The sequence below is a fragment of the Capsicum annuum genome, chromosome 9 (genome assembly GCF_002878395.1).
Source record: "Capsicum annuum cultivar UCD-10X-F1 chromosome 9, UCD10Xv1.1, whole genome shotgun sequence".
Classification (NCBI taxonomy): Eukaryota; Viridiplantae; Streptophyta; class Magnoliopsida; order Solanales; family Solanaceae; genus Capsicum; species Capsicum annuum.
The window spans coordinates 32,330,222-32,345,381 of NC_061119.1; the positions used below are offsets into that span (position 1 = coordinate 32,330,222).

At 34.1% G+C, this 15,160-nt stretch overlaps 1 long non-coding RNA gene across 3 annotated transcripts; it reads left to right on the forward strand.

Moving 5' to 3' along the window:
* The first annotated feature begins 2,237 nt into the window (after positions 1-2,237).
* Positions 2,238-9,475, forward strand: LOC107842892. Of its 3 annotated transcripts, XR_007044748.1 has the most exons (4): positions 2,238-4,132; positions 6,173-7,005; positions 7,263-8,641; positions 9,067-9,475. It is a non-coding gene; the product is annotated as an uncharacterized LOC107842892 (long non-coding RNA). The 3 variants fall into 3 exon arrangements; XR_007044747.1 differs by having other exon boundaries at positions 6,173-8,641; positions 9,064-9,475; XR_001666154.2 differs by having other exon boundaries at positions 6,173-8,641.
* The last annotated feature ends 5,685 nt before the right edge of the window (positions 9,476-15,160 follow it).

Below are 15,160 nucleotides of genomic sequence, written 5' to 3' on the forward strand. Positions count from 1 at the left end.
ATATTCTTAAACATTCTGATTTATTTCTGTACATTGATTTTGGTTATGGTTGGGGGCATGTCCCAATTGGATATTATTACTCTTTTGGTTAGAGGATTTGTGGTACTACTATGGGTTGAAATGGGCGGGATCGGTATTGGTGTCAGCCTTATCATTGGTATTGATATTGGGGCTGATATCGGTTGACGATATTGTTGGTTGTTCCATCGTATTTTATTTTGGGATTAATCATATTATGTTTTGGATCTCATTCGGTTATGGCCTGGTTTATGGCCCTTGGCTCGGTTTGGTTTGTCTTGGTGGTTTGGTTGGGACGGGATGACTTGGTAGGGTTAATCTAGGAATAAACCTATCCCAAAGTCAGTCCTTGTCCAGTTATTCCATCTTGTTATATGTTCACAGTTCGGCCGACTCAAGGTATACTAATGGTGGTTGGGTTGGGTAACAGGGGTGGTTCCCAGTCTTGGTTAGACTTGGGATGCCCATTACGGCAAGACCCTAGTCAGGTCGTGTCACTAACTTAAGTTTCAACATATGAAACCTAAGTCAAAATTTTAGTCGCTAAAGCAAGGAAAGGATGATGATAATTAAATTGTTTACTTAAACCATTGGAATATCCATGTTTAATCCCATACTTCGAATCCGAATTAGTTGTGCTTATATGTATATTTGAGACACTGAATACCAAACATTTATAGTATTTCAAGTTAAAACTACTGAGTTAAAATTTATCATTTACATTACAAATTAAGTGTATTAAGTATTTAGGGATAAACGTGCAATATGAATTCTCGTAGACTAATATATAAAAAAGGATAATATTAGTAATGCATATATTATTTATATATAGACTAAAAATATGTACGAAATAAAGTATTAATAATACATAAAAATAATGAATCATTACTTTTGTTAATACACTATCAAATGATTCATAATATTTTAATTTTTTTACTAAAATAAAATAATTTTTCATGAAAAAGTTCTGAAGGCTAAATGACTACTTAATTGAATACTTGTTCGAGACCTTTTGTTGAGTCTTCTCGCACAACTCTCTAGCTCCAATCTATTAAGTGTATCCACTTCACTGAATAAAATGAAACACAATACAATTCCGTACATTATGATACACATGCAACAATCATCCAAATAAAGTGTTAGAAGCTGATTTTTTTTTTAATTTAATTTTTAAAATTTAAAGGATTTTACTTAATTGACAAATTTGACACTTTTAGTGGGTGCTTAGGATTTTTATCCTAATTTTCTTACTATATTTAAATTTTATTTTTTTAGAAGGAAAATAAAAATTACCATAATTACTTTTATTTTTCCTGAAAGAAAAATATAATTTTTTTTTCATATTTGGCTAACCTCTTTCTTGGAGGAAAGGATTTGAACATCTATAAATAGAAGACCCCCTTCTCATACCATAATAAAATAGCATCCACGATTTAGTCTTTTAAGATTTTCGTTTAGGGGGAGATTTTCTCTCTTATTAGTTTTATATTTTTAATATTAGGTTTTATATGTTGGCCAATTGGCCAATCATATAATAAAATTATGTTTTTAGTATTTTTTTCGTTGTCGTCTAATTTATCGTCTCATAGTTTGTAACTAGAAGCTTCCGCATGACGCCCTCTCGATTACAAACCTAACAAGTGGTATCATAGCTTACGGTTTAATGATCCAATGGTGTGATGAGATAAGATTAAACAGGTTCAGAGCGGTTTTAAAATCAAGCTGCAACATTTTGGAAGATAATGAAGATTTTTGTCGAACTACATGTGGAGAATAAGTTTCAACCATATTTTCAACACTTCTGCTGCTGCATCTTTAAATATAAAAATAAAATATTACTGTTAAATCAATTTTTAACCATGATATTTTAAACCTTATTTTTAATCACGGCAAGCGGCAGTTATGAAGATTATATCAAGAACAAAGTTCATGCATGTGATATGAAGAGAAGACGAATCAAGTGAAGAAAATCAAGCCAAAAAGAAGAAATTTATTAGAAGTTTTGTCCTAATTTTCTTACTATATTTAAGTTTTATTTTTTTCTTAAAATAAAAATAAAAATTAACATAATTACTTTTATTTTATTTAAAAGAAAAAATATAATTTTTTTCATATTTGACTAACCTCTTTCTTGAAGAAAACATAGTAAAATAATAAGTTTAATATTATTCTAATAGTAGATTTTATATATAAGCCAAATCATATAATAAAATTATATTTTTAATATTAGTTTTCATTATCTTAACATTACGAACCCAACATGCAACTCTCTGTAGCCCTATCTATAAACAGTCCTTTACTCAAAAGTGAGAATCATTTCAGCCCAGAAAGAGGCCAACAGAGCTCAAAATAATGGATGTTCATGGAGGGTGGTTGTCCTCTCTGTTTGGCCTGTGATTTCCACCAAATCAACAACCCTCCCTTTCTCTTATTTCCCAACAAAAACCAATAAAATAAAATAAAATAAAGTATTAACATGTTTATGTCAACAGCAAGAGCAGTACTATTATTATTACTTCCTCTTTTCCATCTTTTCACCTTTCTTTTAAAAACAGTCCACAAATTGCTACTACCGAAAAAAGGCAATGATGATGATATTTATTATTTGCTGTGTGATAATGATTTCTGGGCAGAACTTATTATTATTATTATTATTATTATTATTATTATTATTCGGAGCAATGGAGAAAACCCGACCCGTATCTTGGCGGGGCAAGACCCGAAACCTGGTTCGTTTTCGCAGCCATGGCGTTGTCGTAGTTTTCTCCGTTTTGTTTCCCCCATTTTACACACATCTGAGCCTCCCTCTATTTGATAATTTCGGATCCGGGTCGGATCTGAATTTCGGACCATTAGGTTTGGTCAATGTCACCATTACTCAATTCAATAATAAAAGACACCTATCCTTCAATTTTCTCTAATCTCTTTAGCTTGTCTGCAAAGATTGTTTTACTCAAGAATGAGGATCATTTCAGCCTAGAATGAGGCCAACAGAGAGAATAGATTTTCATGGGAGGGTGGTTGCCCTCTCTGTTTGGTCTATGATTTCCACCAAAATCAACAACCCTCCCTTCCTCTCATTTCCAATGAACTCTACTTTGGCATTGATGCCAACAGTATAGTACTTCTAATATTATTACTCCCTCTGATACATTTTGTACTTTTCTTTTGGAAACACAGTCCACAAATTGCTACCACAAAAAAAAAGAGAGGCAATGATGATGATATTAATTATTTGCTGTGTGATGATGATATCTGGGCTGAAAATTATTATTATTATTCGGGGCAATGGAGAAAACCCGACCCGTATCTTGGCGGGTCAATACCCGAAACCCGGTTCGTTTTGCTGCCATGGCGTTGTCGTATTTTTCTTCTTTTTGCTCCCCATTTTACACACATCTGAGCCTCCCTCTATTTGATAAATTCGGGTCCGGGTCGAAAATGATTTTTTTTAGAAACAACATAAATCCCTACAGTTTGCTTAATTGTAGGAAATTCTGATATTTGCATAGTCACTGAAATCTCAATTTTGGGTCTAGTCCCCGATACATCCAATGAAATACATTTTTTTCTTTACAAAAATACATAATTAGCTTCCTATACTTTCTTTTTTATTTTAGATGTGTCGAGATACATAATTAGCTCCCGATACATCCAAAGAAGATACACATTATTTGGTATTTTTGTACTCCCTCCGTTTCAAAAAAATGATCTATTTTTCTTTTTAGTCCATTTCAAAATGAATGACCTTATTTTTATAATACTTTAATTTCAATTTTACATACGACATGCTTAAAGATTGAAAGAAATTTTGGTACATTTGATACAACTGTAATTTAGGACCATAAGAATAAAAAATCTTCTTTACTTTTTTAGACTCCGTGCCAAGTCAAACTAGGTCATTCTTTTTTAAACGGAGGGAGCAATGATTTTGCAAGGGTAGGGATTTGTCTAAGTGTAACTGGTAAAGTAATGTGATGTGATTAGAATGTTATGGTTTGAGTCGTGGAAACAGCCTCTTGCAGAAATGCTATAAACCTTTGTGACCGGCTCCGCGGTATTGGGAGCGTTGTGCACCGGGTTGCTCTTTTTTCAGGGTGGTTGGCCATATGTGGTATGTCAATGATTTCATGTTTGCTTTAATCAATAGCTCTTTTTAGCTTTTGCTGTAATTTAAGGTGTTTTTGGTATGGTATGGAGGAGAATGTTTTCTATGGGAAATATTTTCAAAGAAAGCATTTTTTAGGAAAATAAGTGGTTTTGTGATTGGTGTAAATAAAAATAAAAAATTGTTGAAAAACAAAAGTAAATAAAAACATTATTCTAAAAATATTTGTATATATTTAACACAAAATTAGAGGATGAGTAGGGGGCAGGTTGATGGTGTTGTTGTGGGGCAGAGGGAGAGAGTTGTAGGGGTTGGGGTGTATGGTGGAGGGGGGCGCGGGGTGGGGCTTGCTGAGGTGGGTGGTTGTAAGGGTGAGAGGAGATAAGTCACTTGCTTTTGCTACATGTCCCTTGTTTTCGCTACATTTATTGAGGAGCTTATTTTCAAGAGCTTGTTGTTCTAAAGAAAATATTTTTCTAAAACTTTAACCGAACATGAAAAAATAGGAAAATGTTTTCTGAAAAATATTTTCTTCCACAAACACACCCTAATTGCATTTTTTGGGGACATAATGTTAAATTCTTTAGAAATTGAAGTTATACCCGAACAAAAATTGCAGGATATTACTATACGAAAATATAAACTTATGTTTTGCCAAAAAATTGTTTGTTACGAGGGGCATAAATTAAAGACCAGCACAAAATAGGAGCAGTAACTGTGAATGACCCAGGGATGGAAGCTCAGCCTAGGATGAAGAATGAGGCCAACAGGGAGAAAGGGAATTTCTTTTGAGGGTGGTTGGCCCCCTCTGATTGGCCTATGATTTCTCTTGTAGCCAAACCAACAACCTTCTGCAAAGGTGGAAACAAGAAGCTGTGTTTTCAGTGGCGCGCTTATGTCCCGAGCAAGGCTTAAAACATGTTGAGCGCTTCGCGTCACTTAATGTGCGCTTTATGTCTGTCACCAAGGCTCTAAGGCATACTTTTCCTTGCCAATTAGAGGCGACACTAAGCAATTGATATTTCACTTTATCGTAATTTTTTTCAATTTCCTTGTTCATACATTTGTCATTTTTCTTATAATTATTCGTATTGGACTAGATATATTTTTTTTTTCTCCCTTTGAGCCTGTCTCCATTAAAGCTCACGCTGTATTTGCATTGTGCACATAAAGCCCAATGGACCTTTTTTGTGCAAAAGTGCAATTGACCCTTTGAGCTAAGATCTCATTTGTTTTATGCTTATGCTTAAAAGCTACTTAAAATACTAGGCTCATCCAAATATTTTTTTTTTTCCTTATTAAGGTTGTTCAAACCGGCTCTTTTAGAAAAGTTTCCATGTTTAAGGCAGTGATTATACAGCTAATCGGGCCGATTTTTGGGGCATGGAGACAATATGACACATATCTTGGCATGGCAAATCCAGATGGCTTGTGATTGAGTCTTCTCTTTCACATGCAACTGGTTCTTTTGCAGCCATGACCGTTTTCACCCTCTCTTGGCCCCATTTTTTGCAGCTCTGAGCTTCAATTTCCAACTAGTCTGACTGGACGTCCTAGGATTTGAAGAGTTCTGAACCTAAATGACCAAAAAACCATCTGTATGCGCACACACACAAAAAGACGCATCATGAGAAAATGTCAAAATGGTCCCTTAATGTGACAGTGATGATCTTTCAATCTATCCTCTTGAGCTAGTAATTGAGCATTGAGACTACCCGGCCGGTATCTTGGTGGGGCAATGACCCGGATGCTTGTGATTTTGTTGCATGTAACTTGTGAATATTTGCAGCCATAGCTTGGCTGGACTTTCTTTGCCTGCGCATAAATACAAATCTGAACCTCAATTGTCACTTGTGTCTTCCTATGAGCGTATTTGATATGGAGTAAAATGTTGTAGTGAATCAGCCCTAAAGTGGCTACCTTGTGTACAACAACATCCTTAGGGTGATCCCTGGAATGTGGCTACATTGTGTCATTTCTACTAATATGACCTTCAACATGAGGCCCATAATAAGGCTGTGATGATTCTCATGCTTTACTCATCAGATGGTTGAGCTTTGCTGTATCTTGGCGTGGCAGCTTTTGGTGGGTCTTCCGAGATATTGGAGCTATTTTGGTTTCTGCCTCTAGCAAAGGCTCCTTGTACTAGCAGCCATGGTGGGGTTTAGCTTATGTTTGAGAAAAGGTGAATCTGCGCTACCCAAATATCTGTTTGTGTTGAAAGAATTGATGCTTTTTATACTACACAACTTATGCTGCTTAAGTTAATATCTACAGAACTTATGAGACAAAAGCTCTCTAAACTTACCAGGTGGCTTTCCAAACAGGCCCTTATAGGCTCCAATCTCCATCTATAAAGAGTTTTTACTCAAGAATGTGGATCAGTTTAGCCCAGAAGGTAGAATGAGACCAACAGGGAGAACAAAAAAATGGATTTCTTGGAGGGTGGTTGCCCTCTCTGATTGACCTATGATTTCTCCATCCCTCCAAACTAACAGCCCTCCATTGCTATAGCATCAATAGTACTACTAATTATTACTCCCTCCGTTCCATTTTTACTTTTCTTGAAAACTGTCCACAAATTGCTATATTAAAGAGGCAGTGATGCTGATATTTGCTGTGTGATGGTTCTTCTGGGCTGAAAAAATTCGGGGCATGGAGAAAACTCGACTTGTATCTTGGCGGGGCAAAACTCAAAACGGGGTTTATTTTGCAGAAATGGCGTTGTTGTTGTCTTCTCCTATCCCCCTCACCAAACACACATATTCTACACACATTTGAGCCTCTATTTCAAATCCAGATCTGATGGAAACCCAGATCATTTTAGCTCAAAAGACTTGAGGCAATCAGGAAAAAAATTGGGAATTTTTCAGTCTCTGGTATGCCAATGATTTCTTGTTTGATCTAATTAACAGCCCTTTTTAGCTTTTGCTGTGATTTCCTGGATTTTGGGGACTTTACACTTTACTCGTTACATATATATTTTTTTAATCTAATTAATGTGAGAATGGGTTGCAACCTATAGTATTTTTTGGTATAGTTTTCAAATATCTAAATTTAAAATTTAAAATCTTGCATTAATCTAAGGAGCTGTTTGGCCATGAATATTATTCATATTAAATGAGCATTATTTCAGCCCAGAATGAGACCAACGACAGCAAATAATTGGATTTTCATGGAGGTTGGTTGCTCTCTCTCGTTGGCCTGTGATTTCTCCTTTAACCAAACAAACAACCCTTTCCAAAAGTAGAAACAAGAAGCAATGGTTGTTGCCGTCGCCTTCAATGCTAGCAATGTGATGCTGATGGGAGTAATACTTTTCAATTTTCTGATCATACTGAGCTACATTTAATTGCAGTTCTTTAAGGACGTGGGGCAAAAGAGAAAATGGCCCTGAGCTAAGGTCTCATTTCTTTTATGTTTATGCTTAAATGCCACTTAAAATAAGTCCTCCATCCAAACAGGCTCTTGTTAAGGATGTTCGAACAGGTTCCTGTGGAAAAGTTTCCATTTTTGTCGAAAGAGGCTTTGATGATATTGTTAATTTGGGCTGATTTTGGGGGCATCTAGATAATCTGACCAGTATCTTGGCATGGCAAACCCGAGTGGCTTGTGATTGAGTTTTCTCTTTCACATGTCACTGGTTCTTTTGCAGCCATGGCGATTGTCACCTTCTCTTTGCCCCATTTTTGGCATTCTTAGCCTCCACTTCCACCTAGTCCAACTGGATGCTCGAGGAGTTCTGAACCTAAATGACGATAAAATTCTCTGTATACACACACAAACACATCATGAGAAAATGTCAAAAATGGTTCCTTACCCGGACAGTGATGATCTTTAAATCTATCTTCTTGAGCTAGTAATTGAGCATTGAGAGTACCCAACTGGTATCTTGGTGGGGCAATGACCCGGATGGCTGTGATTTATTGCATGCACCTTGGGAGTACTTGCAGCCAAGGATTAGGCCAACAGAGTACAAAAAATGGATTTATTGGAGGATGGTTGCCTCTCTAATTGGCCTATGATTTCTCCGTCCCACCAAATCAACAACCCTCTGTTGCTATATTTGTGAAATTTCCAAAAATAAATAAATAAATAAATAAATTCCGTTGCCATTGATGTGATGTTGATAGCAGCAGTAGTACTATACTAATACTCCCTCCATTCCACTTTACTTTTCTTGAAACCTGTCCATAAGTTGCAGTAGAAAAGTTTCCATCTTTCTAAAGAGGCAGTGATGATATTTGCTGATGATTCTGGGCTGACATTCGGGGCATGGAGAGAACACGACTCATATCTTGGTGGGGCAAACTTAATGCATGCAACCGGTTTATTTTGCAGCCATGGCGTTGTCATGTCTTTTCCTCTTTGCCCAATTTTCCACATATCTGAGCTTCTATTTCAAATCTGTATTCAGATCCTTGTTTGATGGAAACCCAGTTCGTTTTTGTTCAAAAGACCGAAACAATCGGAGAGAAATGCGGATTTGTTTTTCACGGTGGTTGACCATCTCCGGTATGTCAGTGATTTCTTCTTTGCTCTAATCAACAACCCTTTTAGCTTTTGGTGTAATTTCCTGGATCTTAAGGAGCACTTTACATAGCTTTTGGTGTAATTTCCTGGATCTTAAGGAGCACTTTACAGAGCAATGTACGTAAAATTGCACGTTTCAGGCACATAAGTTCTTTAGAAACTAAATTTATGCGGAGTTTTGTCAAAGAACTCAATACACTCAGATCAACTGCTTGTTCAAAACTTTTTAAAATCCATCTGCAGTTCTCATTTTCAGCTTTGCTTTGGAATTGCGGTGGATAAAATCTTAAACATTCTTACAAGTAGTTGGCAAGTTTTGGACTGAAATATGTTTTACTGTAAGCCTATTTACTTCTTATGTCTTGATGTTTTGTCTAACCTTTCTTTTTTTTTCTTTTTCTTAGCAGCAGCTCTATGGTTAGATGGACTACGGCACAGATGACGGTAGATTTTTTTCAGTGGTTGAAACAGGGTGGGTAGCTGTGTATGTTAGGCAGAAGAAATGGTGGAATTTGTTGCCAGGAATGCTCGGTGTTTTGAAGAGAAAAGCAGCTCCATGCAGAATTGCCTTTTTTTTTTTTTTTTTGGTGTAAAGTTACCTGGTACTTGTTACTGGTGGGAGGTGGTAGATCCTGTGAAAATAGTCGTGAAGCGCTCAAGCTAGCCTGGCAGGCGGCAAACACGATTGTCAAAAAAATAAAAAAAAATGTGAAAAATCATGGCGAATCTTACTAGACATTATGGATTCCCATGTAAGATGAACAAGGCATTTTTAGTTGCTGTTTCTGTTTCTTTTATTAGTATTTGAAATCTGTACATGGGCTTCAGCACACCCTTTATAGCTGGTTGATAGTGTGTGTGTATATATATATATATATATATATACCAATGTTATCATTCTCAAAAGGAAATATATAAAGGTGCCCAGGCTAATGAAACTTTACCTTTCCGTTGAGCTGGAGTGGGCTCAATTACAAAAAAAATGTTTGTGTTCATTGGTAAAAATGAATTGCCAAGTTCGGTAACATGAAAAGAAACTTTAGGGGTTGAGTTACAAGGGATAAATAATTTCGGGATAAAGTGATGTTTGGTTGGTGTATAAGTTAGTATCAGAATTATTTATCCTATCAATTACACTATAGTGATGGGATAAGTTATCCCATATACATGGTGGTATAACTAATCTTGGAATAACTTGTTCCGGGATTAGTTGTCCTGGGACAATTCTTTCCCAACCAAATTACTATATTTCATGAGTTAAAATCAATATAGTTAATATCCTGCACTACAGATTTCGAAATCTAAAGGACAAGTTTTTTCATTCAGAATTTCAAAGTGACAAGAAAATTTCAAAATGGACAAGGTAAACTATGGTAAAGTGCAAGATAAAATCATAATTTTACCTTAAAAGATAAATAGAGTCACTTATCATTTGACCGAAAAAGTTAGTGGGATTGGGAATATAGTGACACCCATGTACTCCCTCCGTCTATCTTTATTTATCCACTTTCTCTTTTGGGATGTTCGAAAATACATCTTTTGGGATGTTCGAAAATACATGACCAGTTTATGAAATCAATGGATAACTTATCCATTTTTACATATTTTATCCTTGGTATTAAATACAATACATCACTCATTGCATTTTTCAAAGAAAAAAATTATTATAGTTAAAGGGTGATATAGTAAAATCATCCATCTATTTATTATTTTTAACACATATGTCAAGTAAAAAATGAACAAGTATTTATGAACAGAGGGAGTATTTAGTGAAGAATGTATTTCAACTATATTGCAAGGTTGGGAGACTATTTTACCTTACAAGGTTTCACATTATTATTTGTTCATCCGTTTCACTCTCTTCATTCACATTATTTGTCTGTTTGTTCTTGTTCTTGTTCAAAGTCTATTTCATCAAAAAATTTGCTTTTTAAGGTATATTTTAATCTCCTTTTATATAATTATTTCAATACCTAGCAAACAAGTATGTAGTATTAATGTTATTAATCATCTTTTTAGCTTATTAATTTGCATATATTGTTGTTATCATACCAATTTATTAAACCTAAATCTACGTTATGTCATTATTGTCTATCCAATTCTTTTTGAATTTGTTGTTTGAACAAAGATGTAAAGTTTGATCATGCACGTGTAAAAAGCCTGCCCTTTAGGCTCTAGACTCCCTTTAGTTGCATGCATGTGTAAATTGATCAATTCATTAAATTATTATTACTTGACATAAATGTTCGTGAAATCATTAAATTGCCTCAAATCACTTGAAAATTTCTGTGAGTTGAGTGAGCGTACCTCAACAATTATTGTTTGCATAACTATAAGAGAAAAAATTACTTAATTAAATAAAATGGGTTGTTTATTACCTATCAATTTCCTCCACCGAAGAAGGATATTGTGGACCACTTGAATTGAAAATTTTCAAATTCATAGATGCATTAATAGGTCCTCCCATATCGAATTATTCACAGATAATGAGTTTCAAACCTACCATTAAATTGTTGTTCCATTGTCATTCTTGAAAAATCAATATTCAAATTCGAAGAATTTTGACTTACTCGAAAATTAAACTCGCTATTTGTGGGTTCTTCAATAATAGGAGAATGTTCAACAAATGCATGCATGTCAAGCGTCTGTAGATTAAGGCAATTATCAAAAATTTCAATGGTACAATGAAATAAAGATTAAGAATCATCATTCCAAATAGGAGTTTCACCAAATATTGATTGTCCGTTGGACGTAAAATAATTCGGATATCGATAAGAAATAATGCATCATCTTTCAAATTAGTAATACCATTTTACTCCTAAACAAGCTTTTCAATCGATCATATTTGAGAGATAAAGAAAATTGTTGAACCACTATAGGACGCTGATTATATCGCATCGAATCTTGATCATGCAAAACTTCACCACCCCAATATAAATTTAGTCTTACCTTATTATCATCCATCTTAAAGTAAGAAATAAATAAGGTTCAACAAATATTTTGAGTTATGAACTTTGATAAGTTTTTTGAATTAATGCAAATGAAAGAAATCTACACTCACACTCAAGTTGTTACAAAGCAAACATGTGATCCCACCTTACAAGGTGAACATGAGATCCTACCTTATAAGGTGAGAGTCCATACCTGATTTACAATCCAACATAAAATTTATTCCCTTCCCGATCAGCGGTAAGTCCCATCTTACAAACACTCCCTTCCTCAGGGAATTATTCCCTATTTTGTTCAGTCAAAGGATAAGTAAGTGACTCCATTTACATTCTAAGATAAAATTATGATTTTATATGCACTTTTTTAGTAACTTTTTTCAGTCAAAGGATAAGGTAAGTGACTCCATTTACCTTGTAAGGTAAAATCACGATTTTACCTTGTACTTTATTATGTGACTGGCGACGTTAACTTTTAATGTCTTTACCTTATCCGTTTTGAATTTTTTCATTTTCATATTTGTCCTTTTAAAATTTTGAATAAAAAAACTTGCCCTTTACACTCCGGACTCCCACACTACATTGGTTGCTATCAATAATATCCAACACCAAATACGGTATTTGGTTATCACCCCGATAACTAAAATATGTAAAGTTGTAAATCAATTTATGTACTCTATTATTTAATTTATGTAGGTAGAAGATGAATGAACTAATATATGAATAATAAATCCTCTGGAGCGCATCTATATTAGTAGATATGAGTGCATTATTTTATTGTTCTTACTAGTAGTCGTAGAATCACTTTTAGAGTTTCTTGTTCTCTGATCTATGTTAATATTTACTGTTTTGTGTAGTTTAATAGTAGTATTATTTTATTATAGTAATGTCTTCTACTATCTATTGTTTTTGTTCTATCTATTATTTCATGTGCTTTCATCACGTCATTTTCTAGTCTTTTTTATCTTGAGCCGGTGGTTTTTCAAAAACAACCTATCTACCTTACCTCTGAGGTAGAAATAAAGTATGCATACACTCTACTTTCCTCAGATCCCTCTTTGTGAGACTACATTGAGTATATTATTAGTGTGGTGGTGTGAATAATAAGTGCTCTGCATAACTACTCTTTGTATAGCTCTACATAACTCTAACAAGTAACCAAACGATCCCTTACTATTTTTTGCCAATCCATTTCCTTAATCCGAACAGATATAACAAAAGATTAATAATAAACCATCTAATACAGAAATGTCGAGCAAGCTTGCATACCTTAGATCCCTGTAATTCAATTTTCTTTGAGCTCCATGCTATCAAAAGCTCAGTGTAACCGAGCTATCTAAGCAGTGATATAACATATAAAACATTTTGCATTTTTTTAATAATTATATTTACAAACTCACTATGGAGGACAAAATTGAAATTACGCCATTGTCCATGACCCTCGACACTCATCCGTCAAACACTAATTGAAAAGAAAAATTAGGTAACAATAGGATTCGTGGTTACATAAATTGATGTTTTTCACGTTATAAATGAGATTATACCATATTATTGATTTTATGTAACAATCAAAACAAATATGATACTCTTGGTAATGATACAATACTATACCATGACAACCACCATCCAAACAAAGTGTAACTAAGGACAGTGAATTTAGGGTAACCAAAAAATTTAAAATTTAAATTGTAGTGACTCGGATTTTAGTTATTGAATAGTGGTGACAACTTTTAGATTTAAGGATTAAAGGGGTCTGATGACTAATATAAATTTTACATCCCTAAATTTTTTATTTTATGCTTTGGCCCTTCTTAAAATTCCCTAATAACTAAACATGGAGGGCAAAATATGGCCATGATTGTTGTCTTGGCTCTTGGCTCTCTTCTTTCTCTTCGCTTTGGCCTGTGGCCATTGTTGTTGTTTTCGCTGTTGTTGCTGCTTTTCTTTGTTCGTCTTCTTCTTCTTTTTCTCGCCATTGTTGTCATTGTTATTGCTGCCACTATTGCTTATTCTTGTAATTTTTGGATCAACTTTTGTTCATATATCACTGGGCATTACTTTGTAGGTAATTTTGGTAAGTGAAATAATTTTTAGTTTCATTTATTATCTAGGTATATCTATTGTTTTTCCAACAATTTATAGATCCAACAACCCTTGGTTAGTTTCCACTACTATTAAAAGTAGTTCCAACAAGTAAGTCACCTGTTATAATAAATAATAAATCTATTACAACATATGTCGTAAGTGAATCCAACAGATTAGTAATCTGTTGCAATAGATCACTTAGCTGTTGGATAACTTTTATCAAATGTGGGAAAAAAATCAAAAGCTGAATCTAATAGATAAGCTGCTGCTACATGTAAGTCATTTGTTGCAGTAGATGAGTAATACACTTTTAGAAACAGAAGATAAATCCAACAAGTAAGTCATCTGTAGCAACAAATAACTTACTTGTTGGATACATGTTACAGTAGCTGGTAACGTTGAGACAAAACCAAAAGTTGAATCCATTAGATAAGTCATCTGCTATAACAGATAATTATCTGTTGTAATAGATAACTTACCTATTAAATTCATCTTCTGGTGCTGAATATGTATCCAATAGAAAAATCATTTGTGCAACAGATGAGTCATCTTCTACAGCAAGTGACCTACCCATTGAAACAAATGACTTACCTATTGAATTCATGTTATAGTAAATAACAATACTGGGATAGAACTAGAATCTGAATCCAACATATTAGTCATCTGTTGCAATAGAATAGTGATATATTGCAATAGATGAGTTACTTACTGGGACAATGATAGTGATCTATTGCAACATATATTTTTTTCGTTGTATACAACCACTCAACTTACTATATTATTATTATTAACGTTCTTATAACAAGTTTCTTTGGGTATCACATATGGAGGAATCAATAACAACAGGGGTTAATTGTTATGATGAATGGATCAAAAAGAAAAATTAATTTATTTGGCATTGGAAGGACGTTGACATGTTAGAGATGATAACGATAACAGTCCAAATAAATATTTTGTACGATAATTTTGTGAGCTTAATCATTAGCTATTGGGGACTAAATTGTCAATCGAAATATCTTGTTATTTCTTACATGCACAACTCTTTTTAAAATTAGAGAGTCCTATCTTTTAAGAAAGCAATCATGTTTTTTACGTATTTATTTGAGTGAGGCAACTAGGCCTATTTTAAGGATGTACATGATTGAAACATTTATAGAGAAACAAAATGTAAAACAAGGCCAACAAGATATGTTAAATGATAAACTATATGGGGTGGACATGAATATTCCACATGATGAGAGTGGAGATAAAGTAGAGGAGGACCAAACACCTACACCTAGTGGAGGAGGATCAAACACCCACACCTGCTATTGAGAGCAATACAATATTCAATTCTCAAGTAACACAATCAATCAATGTTCAAGATAAAAAAAATAGATTTTTATAAGGGAATGACACTCAAGAACAAGAAAGAACTAGACACTTCATTGAATATTGCTTGCTTGAAAATTTTTTTAGACTCAAAAAGGTG